Raw genomic sequence first — 6,706 nt, forward strand, 5'->3', positions numbered from 1 at the left:
TTATTATTATTATTATTAATCAGACGCAGCTGTGGGTGAGTCGGGGGGGTTGGCCATTTGTTTCCCATGCGCATGAACGAGGAATTGCACCTCCGTACTGAGGGCCTCATATGGAGTATCCGATGCAGCGCATACTGTGAAGGGCACCGAGCCGGGTTGGCCTGATGAGACCATCCCAATGGCTTGAGAGCGTGTTTGCATGATTGGACAGGGGAAAGTCCATCCGTGGCCTGTTGGAACCCATTTGCTCTCAGACTTTCCCTTGTGTCGTTTAACTCTGCTTACGTAGCAGAGCAGCACGGGTTGCCAACGACTGCGGGACGCTCCCCAGATGCTGCTGTCTGATCGCTCCCTTTAGATCCGTCAGGCATTCACAGCTATGTCGGATCTAAAGGCACGTGTGATTGCAGCCAGGATCACTCATAGGCAAGGTAGCGCTACTGAAAAAGCCCTGTCTCTGGTCACCCCCCCTGCCTCACCTCTGAAGGGGGGGGTGGTTTGAAAGAGAACAGGGCCTGTGAGCAATGTTCCCTCTAAGTCCCGTGAGCAAAAATCCTACTCTGTGAGCCACTGGCATTAAAGTTGTGAGCGAGTGATTTGGCTACTGCATGAAAGAGTTTGCTCTGGAGCCATCCTTTGCGAGCCAAGGCAAAAAATGTGTGAGCCAGAGGCTAAAAAACCTGTGAGCCAGCTCAGACTAACTCAGCTTAGAGGGGACACTGCCTGTGAGGCAGATCCCAGCTGACAGGGGGACAATTTGGAAGGAGGCAGTCCTTCAGGTACCCCAGTCCCGAGCCACTGAGGGATTTAAAGGTAAGAATTGTGTACTCTGGAGGGAGGACTCTATGTCACCGCTTCCCCACTGAGCTACCTTCCTTCCCCATATTTTGCCCCCCAAAGGCACTGACCCTAAATCCCCCAGAATTTGCCAAGCCAGAGGCAGCAACGACTCTAGTTTTGCTTGATTCTCTAGACCGCCCAAATCTGGTCTGAGCTGATGCAATGGACCAAAGCTTCGGTGTTCATGGACGGATTCTCTCCTGGCCTCCCCCCCTTTTCTGAGAGGCATTGTTTCTCACCTGCCTGCTTGTCACTCCTGATTAATGGAACAAGGCAAGCCTCCTTCGTTTGGGCACAGATGTTAATTTTTCACCAGGAATCAAAGAGGTTCTCAGATCAGTGGTTTCTAGGCTGTCTCACCTGACAAATCTATTACATTCAATTTGGCGTTCCCTCTGGCCCTACAGCCAAAAAATGGATTACCATCCAATGCTGAACTGAAGGCATTGTGAGCTGCAAGGCAGAATTTACTGACCAGGCCAGAAGTGGAAGAAGCCAGGAAAACAAAAACGGTGTTAAGTATTACTGTTTGTATTTACCAGCCAGGCCCTATTTTAAGTTTCCGGGGCTTACTTCTAGGGTTCTAAGTAGGGTTCTAACCCACTGCATGTTTGAGCAAGTACCTTCTATCATATTCCGCTTCATGTGTCCATGTGAGTCACTGCTTACTTCTTCAGATACTTTGACTCTTGCTCTTTTCTACTCCTACAGACAGACTAATATGGCTCCCTGTCTCGATAATATCAATCTGTTACCATGACACTCAAGGATTACTCCAATATGCTGTGGTTTAACCATAGAGTTTTCGGGAGATCCTAGAGTGTTAGTCAAAGGCAATGACATCACTTACAATTTTGTGCCAGAAACTTATTTAATCTCAGAGTTGGAAGGGATCACCAGGGTCGTCTAGTCTAACCCCCTACCAGTGCAGGGACTATGGCTATGATATACCTGACGATCAATACCAAAGAGCTCATCCCCACCTCCCAAATTCTCCCGCCAGCTTGTCAACGACCAAGTTCTGCCGTGATTTTGTATGTCTACAGGCAAGTAATCCAGTAAGCACTTTTCTATGTAAAATGAGAAGCAAACGCTTTCCAAGCTCACCACAGTACTGTAAAGGTTCAGTTGCTCTTGTCAATAATTTTGAGCGCTTGGGAAGGAATGTGCTGCCAAATAATTTTTAAAAAAAGAATTGCTATTGTGTAAACCAAAAGGGGGAAAGGCTGCATATTGAAACATGTTTATAAAATATGTGCCACACGGTGATATTTCCACAAAGGGAAGAACGAAAGGCAGAGCAAATAATTCTGACTACCGAGAAACAAATGATTAATCACACTCCCCTTTCATTTGCACTCCAGCTGAGCCCGCTGACGGCTCGATTCGCACATCACACAACAGGATATTGCTCACGTGTACACTGGTGTTTGCTGTGGCACGTTGTCTGCAGAATGGGTTGCCAGCTCTGGGTTGGGAAATACCTGGAGACTTTGAGGGTGGAGCCTGGAGAGGGGAGGGGTTTGGAGAGGGGCGGGACCTCAGCAGGCTATAAAGAGAAGAGGAAGAGATTGGATCTATACCCCGCCCTTCACTACCCGAGCGGCTTACAAACTCCTTTCCCTTCCCCTTCCCACAACAGACACCCTGTGAGGTGGGTGGGGCTGAGAGAGCTCTGACAGAAACTGCTCTTTTTCAAGGACAGCTCTTATCAGTACTATGGCTTGCCCAAGGTCATCCAGCAGGTGCAAGTGGAGGAGTGGGGAATCAAACCCGGTTCTCCCAGATTAGAGTCCACGCACTTAATCACTACACCAAAGCAGGCCATGGAGACCACCAGAGAAGTCGTTTTCTCCAGGGGAGCTGATCTTAGGATGAATTATTTATTTATTTATTTTATGACATTTATACCCCGCCCTCCCCGCGAACAGGCTCAGGGCGGCATTAACAGAAGCATTGTGTCCAGATCAAGGTAGGTGGTAGTTCCGCTCTATTCTGCTATGGTCAGGCCCCACCTGGAGTACTGTGTCCAGTTTTGGGCACCACATTTTAGGAAAGATGTTGACAAGCTCGAGCGTGTCCAGAAAAGGGCAACCAGGATGGTGAGAGGGTTGGAATCCAACTCTTATGAGGAAAGGCTGAAAGAGTTGGGTCTGTTTAGCCTGGGAAAGAGAAGGCTTAGAGGGGACATGATTGCAGTCTTCCAGTATTTGAAGGGCTGTCATGTCGAAGATGGAGGAGATCTATTCTCTCTTGCTCCGGATTGCAAGACTAGATCTTATGGGTGGAAATTACAAGGGAGTCGTTACCGGCTAAATATCAGGAGAAACTTCCTAAGAGTGGTTGAGCAGTGGAACAGACTGCCTCAGGAGGTGGTGGATGCTCCTTTGCTGGACGTTTTCAAGCGGAGGCTGGACGACCATCTGTCGGGTATGTTGTAGGTATGTAGGGCTATCTTTCAGTATACTCCTGCAGAGTGCAGGGAGTTGGACTAGATGACCTGCAAGGTCCTGTTCAACTCTAACATTCTATGATTCTATGATCTCTGCAATTTGGAGCTCAATTGTAATAGTGGGAAATCTCCAGGTGCCACCTGGAGGTCAACATTCCTAAAAGACAATGGACATCTGCCTGGGAGTCGTGGCCGATTTCAGCAATTGCAGGCCTTCCCTATGGTGATGTGTATTTCCCCATCCACATTTTATGGTGCTCTCTGGGAAACACCAGTGTACACATGGCAGATATGTCTACCACATGAAAGGTGAATCAATGAGGTACCATTCTCCCCCAACGATAGTATCGGTTGCCAGCGTGTACACGTTTTCAGGTTGCTGCTGGAATTTTCCACTTTGGCTGCCAAATACAACTCGGTTGTATTTACAGCTGCCGTTCTCATGCACTTCTGTAGGGTATTACTCAGCCCCATCTAGCTAGGACTGCCAGCCTCCAGGTGGGGCCTGGAGATCCCCTGGAATTATAACTAATCCCCAGACAACATGAATCAGTTTTCCTGGAGCAAATGAGAGCTCCAGAAGGTGGAGTCTATTATACCGCACTGAAGTTCCTCCCCTCCTTAGACTCTGCCCCCCCCCCAAACCTCCAGGAATTTCCCAACTGAGACTTGGCAGCCATGTACACAACAAGACATGCAACTTGCTAGGTTTTATCTTTGGATTGTTCGTTAACATATGGTCCATTATTATACCTTCAGGACCGTCTCTCCCCGTATATGCCCCGGAGAGCCTTGTGCTCTGCTGAACAACACCTACTGGTAGTCCCTGGCCCAAAGGACGTCCGCTTAACCTCAACCAGGGCCAGGGCCTTTTCTGCCCTGGCCCCCGCCTGGTGGAACAGGCTCCCAATTGAGATCAGGGCTCTGCGCGACTTGCCACACTTCTGCAGGGACAACAAAGCAGAGCTGTTCCGCCAGGCTTTTGGCTGAGGCAGCGGATGTTCTTACCAATGCTCCCTCTAAGCTCTGGAGTCTTGTGAGCAAAATTTCTATTTTGTGAGCATCTGGTATTAAAGTTGTGAGCGAGCGATCTGGCTACTGCATAAATGAGTTTGCTCTGGAGCCATCCCTTCCTGAGCCAAGACAAAAATGTGTGAGCCGAAGGCTAAAAAACTGTGAGCTAGCTCACACTAACTCAGCTTAGAGGGAACACTGGTTCTTACCATCTCTGCCTCCCCTGCCCATAGTAGGCCTACAGATGCCTACTATCCACCCAACAGGAAGCATATTAGGCTGGTCTGGACTGATGGGTTTTTTTGCTGCCATCCTGTTTTATTTAATTGGTTTTTAATCATATTTTGGTGTAGTGGTTAAGGGTGCGGACTCTAATGTGGGAGAACCGGGTTCGATTCCCCACTCCTCCACTTGCAGCTGCTGGGTGACCTTGGGCAAGCCATTGTTCTGTCATAGGTGTCCTTGAAAAAGAGCAGTTTCTTTCAGAGCTCTCTCAGCCCCACCTGCCTCACAGGGTGTCTGTTGTGGGGAGGGGAAGGGAAAAGAGTCTGTAAGCCGCTCTGAGACTCCTTTGGGTAGTGAAGGGCGGGGTATAAATCCAATCTCTTCTTCTTTCTTCTTTTACCTCACAGGGTGTCTGTTGTGGGGAGGGGAAGGGGAAGGGGAAGGAGTTTGTAAGCCGCTCTGAGACTCCTTCGGGTAGTGAAGGGCAGGATATAAATCCAATCTCTTCTTCTTCGTCTACATGAATGATCTGGGGAGTGATTACGAGACATGACAGTACTGTGTGTTTGGCATGAATCCCCAAATGGAGCCTGCTTCCCTCTCTTGCTGTTTTCCTCTGCCCCTCCGTCAAGTACTCAGTTCAGTCAGTCAGAATAACTGATAATTAAGGTCTGGCAGCTCAGAACATCTATCAGCAGAATGCCAACGGGGCTAGACAGTGTTGAATGGAAAGCAAAAAAAAAAAGCAGGTAATTTTGCTTGAAGCACAAACTGGTCTAAGAAGACTGCTGCAACATCAACTGACAAGCGATACTTCTAATACCATGTCTGGTTGCCTCACCCTTCCTGACTGATTAGGACCTGCTCCCGCCAACAGTTAGTGGTCAGTTCCCTCCCTCCGTATAAGGCTACGAGATTGAATGCTCCAGTCTTATTCTTTAGATTTGTATCCCGCCCTCCCCGAAGGCTCAGGGCAGCTAACCAGGGCATAAATGCCTAATAAGACAATAAGAACAGTATAAAAATACAATACAATATACAACATAATACAATCAATAAAATATCGGTGCTCCACTACTCGCTCCAATTCATAAATCGAGATGGTGTTCTGCAGCTGTACAGCAATCCAACGACCATATATATGCCCCCGCAGCCCTATCATCCACCAGGTACGTCTCGCACCCCCGATGGTACCCGCACCAGCGGTGGTAAGGGTGCAGTGATGGAAAAAGCATTGGTGGAATAATGGTGGCGGCGGCTCCTACTCGAAAGCCTGGTGGAAGAGCTCCGTTTTACAGGCCCTGCGGAACTGCCCAAGGTCCCGCAGGGCCCGGATGTCTTCTGGGAGCTCATTCCACCAGGTAGGAGCCGCCACCGAAAATGCCCTGGCCCTGGTCACAGCTAGTTTGATGTTCCTGGGGCCTGGAATATCCAGGAGATTTTGGGTCCCTGGCCATATAGGTAAAGGTAAGAACCAGCACTTTGAAGCGAATGTTCTGTACATTGTTTGGTCTGGACTCCTGTTGGCTTTCTTGGGGTCCCCGGAGTGGTCACAGTGGGTCCAGACACAAACAGAGCTGATGGGGGGGGAGCTACCTTGGTTCTCTGACCCCAGTGAATTACTGAGTGAGGGTTTCATCTGGATGGTGGTTTGGTTTCCCTCTGGAGGTCCACAGTTGTGACTGGAGGGTTTGCATTGTGCATAGAACTTCCTCTAAGACTGGGCACGGGCACATCCTGACATTGTCTCTGCACAGAGCAAATCGGCTTGTCAGAAGAAGGCTGGATTACAGCACTGCTGACACATCAATTTTGGGGGTGTGCAAGAATCATGATAGCATGATAAAAAGCTGGAGGGTTTGCATTGTGCATAGAACTTCCTCTAAGACTGGGCACGGGCACATCCTGACATTGTCTCTGCACAGAGCAAATCGGCTTGTCAGAAGAAGGCTGGATTACAGCACTGCTGACACATCAATTTTGGGGGTGTGCAAGAATCATGATAGCATGATAAAAAGCAGAGACATCACCCTGCCAACAAAAGTCCGCATGGTCAAAGCAATGGTATTTCCAGTAGTCATGTATGGCTGCGAGAGTTGGACTATAAGGAAGGCTGAGCACCGAAGAATAGATTCTTTTGAACTATGGTGCTGGAGAAGACTCTTGAGAGTCCCT

The sequence above is a fragment of the Gekko japonicus genome, unplaced genomic scaffold (assembly GCF_001447785.1).
Source record: "Gekko japonicus isolate JY-2015 unplaced genomic scaffold, Gekko_japonicus_V1.1 scaffold1391, whole genome shotgun sequence".
Lineage (NCBI taxonomy): Eukaryota > Metazoa > Chordata > Lepidosauria > Squamata > Gekkonidae > Gekko > Gekko japonicus.